This window comes from Heterodontus francisci, chromosome 29 (genome assembly GCF_036365525.1).
Source record: "Heterodontus francisci isolate sHetFra1 chromosome 29, sHetFra1.hap1, whole genome shotgun sequence".
NCBI classification, from domain to species: Eukaryota; Metazoa; Chordata; class Chondrichthyes; order Heterodontiformes; family Heterodontidae; genus Heterodontus; species Heterodontus francisci.
In genome coordinates, this window is record NC_090399.1 from 39,648,084 (window position 1) to 39,664,539 (window position 16,456).

Below are 16,456 nucleotides of genomic sequence, written 5' to 3' on the forward strand. Positions count from 1 at the left end.
TTTCTGTTTCTGTAGCCAGTTCGCTGTTCATTCTGCTGCTTGTCCCCTAACTCCATGTGCTCTGAAATTAGTCATGAATCTGCTATGTGGCTGTTTCCTTGCCAGTTTTCCTCCACCATCTCCTGCTGGGACATTCCGAGGGCCGCATTTGGAATTGATTCATATTATTTCATTCACTTGCCATTCCTGTTGGAGTTCCTATCTTCCTCACTGGCTCTGGTTTAGTTTAGTTTAGAGATACAGCACTGAAACAGGCCCTTCGGCTGACCGAGTCTGTGCCGACCATCAACCACCCATTTATACTAATCCTACACTAATCCCATATTCCTACCACATCCCCACCTGTCCCTATATTTCCCTACCACCTACCTATTCTCGGGGCAATTTATAACGGCCAATTTACCTATCAACCTGCAAGTCTTTTGGCTTGTGGGAGGAAACCGGAGCACCCGGAGAAAACCCATGCAGACACAGGGAGAACTTGCAAACTCCACACGAGCAGTACCCAGAATTAAACCCGGGTCGCTGGAGCTGTGAGGCTGCGGTGTTAACCACTGCGCCACTGTGCCGCCCAACTAACGACAAGGATGGGATCTGAACCCACAGCCTGCAGAGCACAATGGATTAGCAGTCCATCGCCTTAACTGCTCGGCCACCTTGTCACTTGCAAAGTAGTGGCCTGTATGGTCTGAGAATGAAAACCCTCGCAGGTTCCTGATCCTGATCCCTGTGAAGGGAACGTGTTGTAAAGTATAGGTGTGTGGACCTTGGTGTAAACATTGGGATATTCCACACTCTAATGTTGTCACTATGGGAGCTGTTGGGGTCCTAGCTATGCTGCCTTTGTGTCGGATACGTGGACCATTCTTTGGTCCAATCCTACTCATATATTTTTCTGATAATTTGATGACTGTGCTGGTCTCATTTCCTTCTTCTGTTTTGAATTGGAAATTTACATAAACTTTGCTTCTAATTTCCACCCCTCCCTCGTCCTCACATGGTCCGTCTCTGACATTTCCCTTCTTCCGCGACTTCTCTACCTCCATTTCAGGGGATTGGCTGTCCACCAATATCTACTATAATCCCACCGACTCCCACAGCAGCCTTAATTATATTTCCTCCCACCCGGCTTCCTGGAAAGACTCTGTTCCATTCTCCCAGTTTCTCCACCTCCATTCCATCTGTTCTGACGATGCTACCTTCCACACCAGTGCTTCTGAAATATCTTCATTATTCCTCAGTCAAGAATTCCCCTCCACTGTAGTTAACAGGGTCCTCGACCGTGTCCATCCCATTTCCCACGTTACTGCCTTCACTCTTTCCCTCCCTGCCAAAACCACGATAAGGTTCCCCTTGTCCTCACCTTCCACCCCACCAGCCTCCACATTCAACACATCATCCTCCAACATTTCTATCACATCCAGCTAAGTCCAACATCAAACATATATTCTGCTCCCCTCCCTTCCCCCCATTCATTGTGACACCCTGATCCACTCCTCAATCACCCCCAACATCAGCTCCTCTACCCCAGGCATCTTCCCGTGCAAGCACAGGAGATGTAACACCTGCCCTTTTACCTCATCCTTTCCCACTGTCCAAGGCCCCAAACACTCCTTCCAGGTGAAACAGTGACTTACTTGGACTTCTTTCAATTTATTAACAATATTCACTGCTCACGATGGAATCTCCTGGACATTGGGAGAGGAGCAAACACAGATTGAGTGATTGCTTTGCTGAACACCTCCCTTCAGTCTGCAAGTGTGACCCTGAGCTTCTGGTCACTTGTCATTTTAATTCTACATCCCACTCACACTCTGACCTCTCTATCTCCAACCTCCTACACTCTTCCACTGAAGTTCAATGAGGAACAGCACTGGATTTAACAATTCGCCATTTTATTGCCTCTTAGACTCAACACTTTCTGGGACGGCCTGTGCTGGTAATGGAGGATGGCTACACCAGAGTCACTGGGAGTGGAGGGGGTGTGGGCTGGTGCTTGGGCTGGGGATCCCCTATTGGTACACAGCTGGCAGGCTGGGCCACACCCCTGGGTTTACCTACCATTCTCCATCACTTTTCCAGGCCACTGGAGTCTTCTCCTCTTTGCCAGATTTTCCATGCTCCCCTCCCCCTCTGTTATTCTGCTGTAACCTTTTACACCTCCTCTGGACCCATCCCGGTGGTGGAGATGTCTGTTCCATGGGGATGCAGTCTGACTCCAGGGAGTGATGGGGTTCAATCACAGGATCCTGGTGAGATCTGATCTGTGAGGGGGGTGGGCAGTGGTTGGGGTGGGGTGAGGGGGAATGGGGTCTGATCAGTTGGGATGCAGTTTGATGCCAGGCACTGGTGGGATCCTATCGTAGGGAAAGTGGGGATGATCCCGAGGGAGTGGTTCATTCCCAGAGGGGGGACTGTTCAAATCCCCAATCCAGGGTTTCTTTTTATGTGGTGTGGGAAATAACGGGGAATCCCGGCCGGACAGAGTTAAAACTATAAAACAGATTAAATCAGAGTATTCCAGCCTCATTAAAATATTTAAATTACCAACCCGCCTCCTGGGAGTGGTTGTCTGTCCCCTTTCCTGACTCATTTAAACACGGAAGTAGGGGTTCAGAGGTCGGTTGGTATCGGACTTGAGATTTTTCAATTTTAACCTCTGACCCACCCCCATCTCCCCTGTTTTTGGTGCTAAAATCTTGCCCTTACTGTCTTGTTCAGACACGGAGAATGTTTGATCAGTAATTTCCAGTCTCTTTTCCCTTCTCTCTCTTACAGTTAATTTACTGGCGATTGTGATCCTGTCCTGGGGAAAGTGCGGCCTCTCCACCTGCACCACTCGTTACCTGGTGGCCATGGCAACGGCGGATCTACTGGTTATTTTATTTGAGGTAGTACAGAACCAGATCAGTTATTATTATTTTCCGGTGTCTTTCCTAAATATCTCCCCTGTGTGTCATGTTAACGCTGTCCTGCTCTGGGCAACGACAGACTGTTCTGTCTGGTTCACTGTCACTTTCACCTTTGATCGTTTTGTGGCCATTTGTTGCCAGAAGCTGAAAACAAAATATTGTACGGAGAAAACTGCGGCTGTGGTTCTAGCAACAACCTGTATTCTGCTCTGTTCAAAAAACATCCCCTTCTACTTTGCATATGAACCTGGAGAGATAATCGACAATGTACCGTGGGGCTGTTACATAAAGCAAAGCTATTATACTGAGCCTGGATGGGTGGGATTTAGCTGGTTTCATTCGGTTTTAACTCCATTGATCCCATTTGTTTTAATCCTGTTGCTCAACGCTCTGACAGTCAGACACATTTTAGTGGCCAGTCGAGTCCGTAAGGGACTGAGGGGTCAGAGCAAGGGAGAGAATCGCAGTGACCCAGAGATGGAGAGCAGAAGGAAGTCTGTGATTTTACTCTTCACCATATCCGGCAACTTCATACTTCTGTGGTTGGTTTACGTTTTATATTATTTAAACATCACACATCACTTTGATGATGATTTTTCTTTTATATTTGAACAAGTCGGATATATGCTGCAGAATCTAAGTTGCTGCACAAACACATTTATTTATGTGGTGACTCAGTCCAAGTTCAGAGAGCAGGTCAAGAGCGCGGTGAAATATCCGGTTACATCAATTATTCAATTAATGAATAAACAAAACTACTGAGAGCAGCCCAGAGGCAGGTCCCAGTGTTTCCAGTCCAAGAATGGAATAATTATTCCCAGACTTCCATCAAGTGAACGACAGCAGGAAACGCTGGGGATGTGAAAATACCCCCAGCGGTGGGAGTAGGAGAGGTTGGGGGGGCTGGAAGAGACTAACACCACCCCCTGCAGGACAGGAGGGAAAACAGCTGAAATGTGAAGTTGTTCACTTAAGGGAGAATAAAAAAGCAGAGTATTACTTAAATGGAGAAAGACTGCAGAGAGGGATCTAGTGCATGAGTCACAAAAAGCTAGTCTAGAGGTACAGCAAGTAATAAAGACGGATAATGGAATGCTATCATTTATTACAAGAGGAATCGAAAATAAAGGTCAGGATGTTATGCTTCAGTTAAACAGGGCATTAGTGAGACCACATCTCTAATACTGTGTGCAGTTTTAGTCTCCTTATTTAAGAAAGGATGTGAATGCATTGGAGGTGGTTCAGAAGAGGTTCACTAGATTGATAATTGGAATGAGAAGGTTGTCTTACCAAGGTTGGACAGACTGGTCTTTTTTCGCTGGAGTTTAGAAGAGCGAGGGGAGACTTGATTGAAGTATATTAGATCCTGAATGGTCTTGACAAGGTGGATGTGGAAAGGATGTTTCCTCCTGTTGGTGAGTCCAGAATGAGGGGGAACTGTTTTAAAATTATTGGACGTCCTTTTAGGACAGAAATGTGAAGAAATTCTGTCTCTCAGAGGGTTGTGCGACTCTGGAACTTTTTGCTTCAGAAGGTGGTGGAGGTGAAGTCATTGAATATTTTTAAGGTGGGGGTAGATAGATTCTTGTTAGGCAAGGTAATCAAAGGTTATCAGGCTAGATGGGAGTGTGGAATTCGATCAGCCATGAATGGCAGAACAGGCTAGAGGGACTGAATGGCCTACTTCTGCTCCTCATTTGTATGTTCGTATGTAGCAGCCACAGACTCTCCTCCACCTCCACCGGTTCATTTCTCTGCTCCTCACATCTGCTTAGAATTCAAAAATATTCTTACAAAAGCTGAAAATGCTGGAAATCTCGCGTGAGTTGTTTTTTTCTGGAGACAATTTTTTGAGACAGTCTTCCTTCCATTCCCCCCACGTGCTCACTGCGTCTCGCTTTCTCCCTCTCTCTCTGAGTCAGACGGTGTTGTGTGTCTGGAGGGTTTGCATCAGAACAAGACCAGCTGAGGAACTAGGATAGGGATTCTGGACCCGAATCGAGGGAGTGGGGTCGGGCTGACAGCCCCTGGGCCTCATCTTCACGGTGCTTGGATGGACGGGGCCGAGTCCCTTCCTGGCTCCCACATTAGCTGATATTGTTAATAGTTCCCTCCTCATCCTTCTCGACCTGTCTGCAGCCTTTGACATGGTTGACCACACCATCCTCATCCAACACCTCTGCATTGTCGTCCAGCTGGGTGGGACTGCTCTCACCTGGTTTCATGCTTATCTATCTAATCATAGTCAGAGAATCACTTGCAATGGCTTCTCTTCCTGCTTCCACACCGTTTCCTCTGGTGTCCCCCAATGATCTATCCTTGGCCCCCTCCTATTTCTCATCTACATGCTGCCCCTCAGTCACATCATCTGAAAACACACTGTTAATTTTCACATGTACACTGACAACATCCAGCTCTACCTCACCACCACCTCTCTCAACTCCTCCACTGTTGATAAATTATTAAACTGCTTATCTGACATCCAGCACTGGGAGGGCAGAAATTTCCTCCATTTAAGTATCGGGAAGGCAGAAGCCATTCTCTTCGGTGCTGCTACAAACTCTATTCTCGAGCCACCGACTCCATCCATCTCCCTGGCAACTGTCTGAGGCTCAACCAGACTGTTCACAACCTGAGATGAGCTTCCGAGCTCATATTCACTCCATCACTAAGACCACCTATTTCAACCTCTGTATTATCTCCCGACTCCACCCCTGCCTCAGCTCATCTGCTGCTGAAACCCTCATCCATTCCTTTGTTACTTCTAGACTTGACTATTCTAATGCACTGAGTGTTGCTGGAGGAACAGAGTGTGAAGAAGGGAGTTTGGTAAGTTAGTCAATTTTAAGGTTTAATCTCTGATTACCAGCATTTGTTTTGTTTACATTTACATTTGTTTACATTTAACAATTAATTGAAATTCCTGTTTAGGTTAAGAGGTAAGTTTTTTGCAGTTTTAAACAGGGGTATAGAAACACTCAGAGTAGCTGTAGCTAGTTAATTAGGTATCCGGATTAAACTGGTTTCTGAGCTCTAGCAGAGCTCGAGCAGAGCTGACATAGCATTGTTTTCAGAGTATAAATTCAGGGGACTCTCAGTGCTACTTACCTGCATTGAGTGATGCTGCAGCACAGAATGTGTAGAAGGGAGTTTGGTGAATGAAAAAGTTCAGTCAGGAGGGGCACTATAAATTAAGACAAAAAAATGTGTCTGCACTGAGAGCTGCTTTAAGTGCACAGAGTGTAAATATTGAGTTTGGTGCTTGAGGGAGGGGATCCTTTCTTTTTTCCTTTCTGTCTTTCTTCTACCTTTTTTCAGCCTCCAGTAGCTTCCTTTCTTCGGTACAGAGGAAGAAGCTTATTGGTGAGTAACTGGTAAGTTATTCTCCTTCTCATTGTAATAAAATGTTTTTAAAGTTGAGGTATGGCAGGTCAGCTTGGTCAAGTGGAATGTACACCTTGAGGTATGTGGGAAGTCATGGATGCACCACGTTTCCTTGATGAACACATCTGCAGGAAGTGTCACCAGATGAAGAAGCGTGGGCTCTGGGTTTCGGAATTCTAGCGGTGGCTGGAGTCACTGTTGTGCATCCACGTGAATAGAACGCTTAGGGAGGTGGTCACCTTGCAGGTTAGGAACATGTCGGCAGAGAAGGAATAGGTGACCGCCAGGCAGTCTTAAAAGAATCAGGCAGGTAGTGTAGGAGTCCCCTGAGTCTATCTTGCTTGCTAATCGATTTTCCATTTTGGATACTGGTGACAGCAATGGCTCCTTGGGGGAGTGCAGCCAGTGCAAAGTCCATGGCACTGCAGGTGGCTCAGCTGCATAGGATGGGAAGAAGAAGTGTGGAAGAGCAATAGTGATAGGGATTCGATAGTCAGGGGATCAGACAGGCGTTTCAGTGGCAGTAAACGTGGCTCCAAGATGGTGTGCTGCCTCCATGGTGTCAGGGTCAAGGATGCCATGGAGCGGCTGCAGGACATCCTTTTGGGGAAGGTGAACAGCCAGAGGTCATGGTCCACATTAGTACCAATAACATAGGTAGGAAGAGGGATGAGGAACTGAAATCTGATTTTAGGGTGGATTAGGAAGGAAATTAAAAAACACGACCTCAAGAGTAATATTAGGATTACTCCCACTGCCACCTGCTAGTGAGCATAGGAATAGGAGGATTGATCAATTGAACATATGGCTGGAGAATTGGTGTAGGAGGGAGGGAATCCTATTTCTGAGGTATTGGCACCAGTTCTGGGACGGGCTACATCTTAACAGGACCGGAACTAACATCCTCGCAGGGAGACTTGCTAGTTCTGTTGGGGAGGGTTTAAACTAGCTTGTCAGGGGGATGGGAACCTGAGGGGTAACTCAAATTGGAAGGAAGTAAAGATGGTAACAGGAGATAGAAGAGTAGCAAGTGACTTTAGAAGGCAGGCGAAACAAAGGCGAGCATCAACCAGACATAGAATGTAGAATAATGTCAAGAAGACAAGGCGAATGGCACTCTACCTGAATGCATGCAGCATTCACAACAAGGTAGATGATTTAAAAGCCCAAATAGAGGTAAATGGATATGATCTAATTGCTACAATGGAAACGTGACTGCAGGGTGATCAAGACTGGGAACTGAATATTCAAGGATATTCGACATTTAGGAAGGACATGTAAAAAGGTAAAGGAGATAGTGTTGCACTGATAATAAGGGATGGGATCAGTGCATTAGTAAGGGAGGATCTCAGACTGGAAGAACAAAATGTGTAATTTGTTTCAGTGGAGCTAAGAAACAGCAAGGGCTGGCAAACATTGGTAGAAGTTGTTTATAGGCAGTGATGTAGTGGGGCATGTGAACATCCGAATTAGGAGCAGGAGTAGGCCACTCGGCCCTTCGGACATGCTCCGTCATTCAATAAGGTCATGGCTGAACTGATTGCTCCATATTTCCACCTACCCCCGATAACTTTCTACCCTTTTGCTTATCAAGAATCTACCTCTCCTTAAAAATATTTAAAGATTCTGCTTCCACCGCCATTTGAGGAAGAAAATTCCAAAGACTCACAACCCTCTGAGAGAACACATTTCTCCTCATCTCTGTCTTAAATGGATGACTCCTTATTTTTAAACAATGACGTCTCGTTAGAGATTCTCCCACAAGGGGAAATATCTTTCCACATCCACCCTGTCAAGACGCCTCAGGATTTTACATGTTCCAATCAAATTGCCTCTTACTCTTCTACATTCCAGCGGATACAAGCCTAGCCTGTCCAATCTTTCCTTGTAAGACAGCCCGCCCAGGTATCAGTCTAGTAAACCTTTTCTGAACTGCTTCCAACGCATTTACATCCTTCCTTAAATAAGGAGACCAGTACTGTACACAGTATTCCAGATGTGATCTCACCAATGCCCTGTATAGCTGAAGCATAACCTCCCTACTTTTGGATTCAAATCCCCTCGCGATAAGTGATAACATTCTATTAGCTTTCCTAATTACATGCTGTACCTGCATAGTAACCTTTTTGCAATTCATACACTAGAACAGCCAGATCCCTCTGCATCTCAGAGTTCTGCAATCTCTCACCATTTAGATAATATGCTTAATTTTTATTCTTCTTGCCAAAGTGGACACTTTCCCACTGTCCCACACTATACTCCATTTGCCAGGTCTTTGTCCACTCACTTAACCTATCTATATCCCTTTGTGGACTCTTATGTCCTCTTCACAGCATACTTTCCTACCTATCTTTGTGTCATCAGCAAATTTAGCAACCATACCTTCGGTCCCTTCATCTAAGTCATTTATATAAATTGTAAAAAGTTGAGGCCCCCAGGACAGATCCAAGCGGCACATCACTTATTACATCTTGCCAACCAGAAAATAACCCATTTATGCCTACTTTTTGTTTCCTGGTAGCTAGCCAATTTTCTATCCATGCTAATAGGTTACCCCTACACCATGAGCATTTATTTTTTGCAATAACTTTTGATGTGGCACCTTATCAAATGCCTTCTAGAAATCTTAGAATACATCCACCAGTTCCCCTTTATCCACAACACATGTAATTCCCTCAAAGAACTCCAATAAACTGGTTAAACATGATTTCCCTTTCACAAAACCATGTTGACTCTGCCTGATTCCCTTGAATTTTTCTATATGACCTGTGATAACGCCTTTAATAATAGCTTTTAACATTATCCCGAAGACAGATGTTAAGCTATATGGCCTGTAGTTTCCTGCTTTCAGTCTCCCTTTTTGAATAAAGGAGTTACATTCGCTATTTTCCAATCTAACAGAATCTTCCCCGAATCTACGGAATATTGGAAAATTAAAACTAACACATCAACTATCTCACTAGCCACTTCTTTTAACACACTAGGATGATGTCCATCAGGACCCAGGGACTTGTCAGCCCTCAGCTCCAACAACTTGTTCAATACCACTTTCCTGGTGATAGAAATTTTCTTGAGTTTCTCCCTCCCTTCCATTTCCTGACTTACAGCTAATACTGGGATGTTACGTGTATACTCAATCATGAAGACCGATGCAAAATACCTGTTCAGTTCATCTGCCATCTCCTTATTATCAATTATTAATTCCTCAGACTCACATTCTATCGGACAAACGCTCACTTTGTTAACTCTTTTCTTTTTTAAATAACTATAAAAATTCATACCATCTGTCTTTATATTTCCAGCTAGCTTTCCTTCATACTCTAATTTTACCTTCCTTATCAATCTGTTAGTCATTCTTTGCTGTTTTTTATACTCTGTCCAATCTTCTGACCTGCCTCCCAGCTTTACGCAATTATAGACTTTTTCTTTAAGTTTGATACTATCTTTAATCAGATATTAATCAGGAGATTGGATAATCATGTAGCATGAGTAATACAGTAATCATAGGTGACTTCAATCTGCATATAGACTTGTTAAACCTAATGAGCACTAATGCTATGGAGGACGTGTTTCTGGAGTGTGTTAGCGATGGTTTTCTAGAGCAGTATGTTGAGGAACTGACCAGAGAACAGGCTATTTTAGATCTACTATTATGTAATGAGAAAGGGCTAATTAATAATCATGGTGTAAAAGAACCTTTAGGGATGAGTGAAAATAATATGATTGAATTTTACATGATGTTTGAAAGTTCAATCTGAAGCCAGGGTGTTAAATTTGAACAAAGGAAATTGTGAAGACATGAAGGGAAAATTGGATGAGGTACATAGACAATGGATCATCTTCAAAGAAATATTACATAGTTTATAGCAGCTATACATTCCTTCAAGGCACAAAAACTCCAAACGTACAGGCATTCAACCGTGAATAAAAGGGAAGTTAAGGATTGTATAAGTTTAAAAGTTGCCAGAAGTAATAGTAAACCTGAGAATGGGAACGATTTTAGAATACAACCAAGGAGGATGAAGAAACTGATAAATAAAGGGAGAAAAGAATATGAATGTAAGCGAGCAAGAAACGTAAAAATGGACTGTAAACGCTTCTACAGGTGTGTAAAAAGGAAAAGTTTGGCTAAGACAAATGTGGGTCCATAATGGGCAGAATCAGAAGAATTTATAATGGGGAATAGTGAAATGACAGAGAAGCTAAATTATTACCTTTTGTCTGTCTTCCCTGAGGAAGATATAAGAAATCTCCCACAATTAGAGGTCCAAGGGACTGAGGAGAATGAAGAATTGAAGGAAATTAGTATTCGTATAAAGGTCATATCTGAGAAATTGATGGGGCTGAAGGTTGATACGTCCCCAGGATCTGATATTCTACATCCTCGAGTGTTGCAAAAGGTAACTATGGAGATAGCGGATGCATTGGTGATCATCTTCAAAAATTTTATAGAATCTGGAATGGTTCCTGCAGATTGGAAGGTAGCAAATATAACCCCATTATTTAAGAACGAAGGGAGAGAGAGAGAGAGAAAACTGGGACTGTTAGCCTTACATAAGTCATTGGGAAAATGTTAGAATCTATTCTAAAGGATGTGATAAATGGACACAATTGGCTAATAATGATCTGACTGGGCATAGTCAATATAGATTTATGACTGGGAAATCATATTTGATGAACCTGTTGGAGGTTTTTGACGATGTTACTAACAGAATTGATAAAGGGGAGTCGGTGGACGTAGAATACTTTGATTTTCAGTAGGCTTTTGATAAAGTCCCCTACTGGAGGTTGGTTCGCAAAGTTAAAAAACATGGGATAGGAGGTAACATACTGGCATGAATTAATGATTGGTCAACAGGCAGGAAGCAAAGAGTAGGAATAAAAGGGTCATTCTTGCATTGGCAGCCTATGACTAGTAGGGTTCTGCAGGGATCTGTGCTTGAGCCCATGTTGTTCACAATATCATTCATTGATTTGGCTGTGGGGATCAATTGTTATACTTTGAAGTTTGTGGATGACACAAAACTAGATGGGAATGTGAGTTGTGAGGAAGATGCAAAGCAGCTTCAAGGGAATTTGGACAGACGTAGTGAGTATGCAAGAATGTGGCAGATGGAATATAATGTGGAAAAATGTGAGGGTATCCACTTTGGTAGGAGGAATAGATGTGCACAGTATTTCTTAAATGGTAAGAGATTAGAAAATGTAGATGTACAAAGGGACCTGGGTGTCCTTGTCAATAAGTCACTGAAAGCTAACATGCAGGCGCAGCAAGCAATTCAGAAGGCTAATGGTATATTAACCTTTATTGCAAGAGAATTTGAGTGCAAGAGTAGTGAAGTCTTGTTTCAATTGTATAGAACTTTGGTTAAACAGCACCTGGAGTACTGTGTGCAGTTTTGGTTCCCTTACCTTTGGAAGGATATTATTGCCATAGAGGGAGTGCAACGAAGATTCACCAGTCTTGTTCCTGGGATGACACGACTGTCCTATGGAGAGAGCTTGGGGAAACTGGACCTGTATTCTCTAGACTTTTGAAGAATAAGAGGTGATCTCATTGAAACCTACAAAACACTTAAAGGGATAGACACAGTAGATGCAGCTCAGATGTTTCCACTGGTTGGGGAGTCTAGAGCCAGGGGACACAATTTCAAAATAAGGGGGAAGCCACTCGGACAGAGATGAGGAGAAATTTCTTTTCTCAGAGGGTTGTGAATCTTTGGAATTCTTTAGCCCAGAGGGCTGTGGAAGCTCAGTTATTGAGTATGTTTAAAGCAGAGATTGACGGATTTCTAAATACAAATTACATAAGGAGATATGGGGATGGTGTGGGAAAAAGGCATTGAAGTGGATGATCAGCCATGATCATACTGAGTGGCAAGGGTGGCAGGCTTGATGGGCTGAATGGCCTACTCCTGCTCCTATGTTCCGATGTTCCTATGTTCTGAAAGCATTCCTGGCTGGTCTCCCACATTCCACCCTCTTTAAACTTGAGGTCTTCCAAAACTCTGCTGCCCATCTCTCAACTCACTCCAAACCCCATTCGCCCATCAGTCCCCACCCTGTGCTCACTCCCGGTCCAGCAATGCCTTGATTTTCCAGTTCTCATCCTTTCTTTCAAAACCCTCCATTGCCTCACTCCACCTATATCTATAACCTCCTCCAGCCCCTACACCCCTCTCTGCCTCCATAACTTCCTCCAGTTTCTCTGCTCTCCCTATCTCTGCAGCCTCCTCAAGCCCCTTCACCCCTCCCTATCTCTATAACCATCTCCAGCCCTGCACCCCTCCTTATCTCTGCAACCTTTGTCAGCCTTACACCCTATCCTACCTCTGTAAGCTCCTCCAGCCCATACAACATTCCCTGTCTCTAACCTTCTGATGTCCCTACAACCCTCCCTATCTCTGTAATATGCTGCAGCTATTAAGACACTCCCTACTCCTGTAATTTCCTCAAGCCCTAAAAACCTCTGAGATCTCTGCGCTCCTTTAATTCTGGCTTGTTAATATTCCCAGATTTTATTTGCACGACCATTAGTGAGTGTGCCTTTCAGCTGCCTGGGCCCTAAGCTCTGGAATTCTGTCACTAAGCCTCTCCACCTCTCTCGGTCTCCTTAAAGACGCTTCTTAAAACCTATCTATTCATCCTGCTATCACCGTATGTGGCTTTGTGTAAAATTTTGCTTTATAATGTTGTGAAGCAACTTTTGATATTTTATAACATTAAAGGAGTTATATGAAGAGAATCTATCACTTTCTCACCCTCTCTAGCACAGTTTCCCAGTGTCTGTATCTCTGTCTCTCTCCCTCTCTATCATTGTCTGTGTCTTGTTATTATTATAAATATTTTAGGACCATAAGGATTTTAGCAGTATTATTATCAATATTTTTTGAGGACTCGTGTTTAAAAATTGTGGAAATGGATTCATTTGAAAGACTGAAAAGATTTCATAGATTCTGGACTTTTTTTTTTTTGGAAAAACAAGGTCACTGGAAGCATTTGAGATTTTGTTTGAAAACAAATCCTTACTTGATGTCACATGTCTTAAGCTAAGTAAATAACAGGAGCCTTGGTGACTAGGGGAGTTGTCCACAGAGAAGTGACATGTCTGCAGTCAGTGGGAAGAAAGGAGTTTGGTAAGTGAGTGGATTTTAAGGGTCAATCTCTCAACACAAGTTTTGTTTTGTTTTGTTTACATTAATCAATTAATTGAAATTCCTGTTTTAGTTAAGAGGTAAGTTAGCTTTCTTGCAGTTATAAACAGGGGTATACAAACACTGAGACTAGCTGTAGCTAGTTAATTAGGAAGCTAGCTTAAACTGGTTTCTGAGCTCTAGCAGAGTAAACAGGGGTATACAAACACTCTGAGAGTAGCTGTAGCTAGTCAATTAGGCAGCTAGCTTAAACTGGTTTCTGAGCTCTAGCAGAGCTGACACAGCATTGTTTTCAGAGTATAAATTCAGGGGACTCTCAGTGCTGCTTGTCTGCATTGAGTGCTGCTGGAGGGCACAGTGTGTGAAGTAGAGAGTTTGGTGCTGAGGGAGGGGCTCCTTTCTTTCTTTCTTTTTTTCTTTTTTTCAGCTTCCAAGAACTGCTTCTCTCTGCAGTAAAGAGAAAGAAGCTGATTGGTAAGTAACTGGTAAGTTATTTGAGTTCTCGTTATAATAAAAAAATTTTTAAAGTTGCTTTATGGCAGGTCAGCTCAGCCAAGTGGAATGTACATCCTACAGTATGTGGGAAGCCATGGACGCACCACGTGCCCTAGATGACCATATCTACAGGAAGTGTCACTGGCTGCAAAAGCTTGAGCTCTGGGTTTCGGAACTCGAGTGGTGGCTGTAGTCACTGTTGTGCATCCGCATGGCAGAGGACTATGTGGATAGCACGTTTAGAGAAGTGGTCATACTGCAGGTTAGGAACATGCAGGCAGATAGGGAATGGGTGACTGCCAAGCCAAATAAGAAAAACAGTCAGGCAGTGCAGGTGTCCCCTGCATCTATCTTGCTTGCTAATCGGTTTTCCATTTTGGATACTGGACACTCCTCGGGCGAGTGCAGCCAGAGCAAACTCCATGGCACCACTAGTGGCTCAGCTGCACAGGGAGGGAGGAGGAAGAGTGAAAGAGCAACAGTGATAGAGGATTCAATAGTCTGAGGATCAGACAGGCATTTCTGCGGCAGTAAACATGACTCCAGGATGGTGTGTTGCCTCCCTGGTGCCAGAGTCAAGGATGTCACAGAAAGGTTGCAGGACATCCTTCTGGGAGAGGATGAACAACCAGAGGTCATGGTCCTCATTAGTACCAATAACATAGGTAGGAAGAGGGATGAGGTCCTAAAAGCAAATTTTATGGAGTTTGGAAGGAAATTAAAAAGCGGGACCTCCTCAGCAGTGATCTCAGGATTACTTCCAGGGCTACGTGCCAGTGCGCATAGGAATAGGAGGATTGATCAATTGAACATGCAGCTGAAGAATTTATGTAGGAGGGAGGGAATCATACTTCTGAGGCATTGGGATCAGTTCTGGGTCAGGTGGGACTTATATAAGATGGACAGGCAACACCTTAGCAGGACCGGAGTGAACATCCTCGCAGGGAGATTTGCTAGTGCTGTTATGGTGGGTTTAAATAGCTGGTCAGGAGGATGGGAACCGAAGCAATAGCTCAAATTGGAAGGAGGTACAGCTGGTAACAGGAGATAGAAAAGTAGCAAGTGACATTAGAAGACAGGCGAAACAAAGGCGAGCATCAACTAGGCTTAGGATGCAGAATGTCAAGAAGACAAGGTTAAGGGCACTCTACCTGAATGCACACAGCACTCATAACAAGATAGATGATTTCAAGGTCCAAATAGAGGTAAATGGGTATGATCTAATTGGCATAACGGAAACATTATCAAGACTGGGAACTGAATTTTCAAGGATTTTCGACATTTAGGAAGGACAGGCAAAAAGGAAAAGGAGGTGTTAATCAGATCAGAAAAACAAAATGTAGAATCTGTTTGGGTGGAGCTAAGAAAAAGCAAGGGGGCAGCAAACATTGGTAAGGGTTGCTCATAGTGATAATATGCTGCATGGTATTAATCAGGAGATTAGAGAAGCATGTAGGCATGGGTAATAGTTATCATGAGTGACTTAAATATGCATATAGACTGGGTAAATCTCATGAGCATGAAGGCTGTGGAAGAAGAGTTTCTGAAGTGTGTTTGTGATGGTTTTCTGGAGCAGTATGTTGAAGAACCGACTAGAGAACAGGTTATTTAGATCTAGTATTATGTAATAAGAAAGGACTAATTAATAATCTTGTTCTAAAAGAACCTTTAGGGATGAATGACAATAATATGATAGAATTTTACATGATGTTTAAAAGTGAGGTAGTCAATCTGAAGCCAGCGTGTTAAATTTGAACAATGGAAATTATGATGGTATGAGAAGCAAAATAATGTGGAGTGGAAAAATGCATGAAAAGGTATGACAGTACATAGGCAATGAATAGTCTAAAAGAATTAGTACATAGATTACAGGAACTATACATTCCCTCAAGGCATAAAAATCCCAAAAATACAGGCAGTCAACAGTGGATAACAAAGGAAGTTGACGATTATATAAGATTAAAAGAAAATGCCAATAAATTTGCCAGAAGTAGTAGTGTAAACCTGAGGATTGGGAGGATTTTAGAATACAGCAAAGGTGAACAAATAATCTTAGAAAGAAGGGGAGAATAGAATATGAATATAAAATAGCAAAAAATATAAAAACAGACTGTATAAGCTTCTATACGTATGTAAAAAGGAAATGTTTTGCTAAGACAAAGCTGGGTCCATTCAAGGCAGAATCAGGGGAATTTATAATGGGGAATAGAGAAATGGCTGAGAAGCTAAATGATTACTTTGTGTCTGTCTTCACTGAAGAAATCTCCCAGAATTAGCGATTCAAGGGATTAGGGGGAATGAGGAATTGAAGGAAATTAGTATTAGTAAGAAGGTTGTATTGGAGAAATTGATGGAGCTGAAGGTTGATAAGTCCACAGAACCTGAGATTTTACATCCCAGAGTGTTGAAAGAGGTAGCTATGGAGATAGTGGATGCATTGGTGATCATCTTCCAAAATTCTATAGATTCTGGAGTGCTTCCTACAGATTGGAAGATAGCAAATATCACCCC

General features: G+C 43.2%; 1 non-coding gene across 1 annotated transcript; it reads right to left on the minus strand.

Annotated features, from left to right (window-relative positions):
• Positions 1 to 579: 579 nt before the first annotated feature.
• Positions 580 to 662, minus strand: trnas-gcu (transfer RNA serine (anticodon GCU)). The gene has a single exon. It is a non-coding gene; the product is annotated as a tRNA-Ser (tRNA).
• Between the last annotated feature and the right edge of the window lie 15,794 nt (positions 663 to 16,456).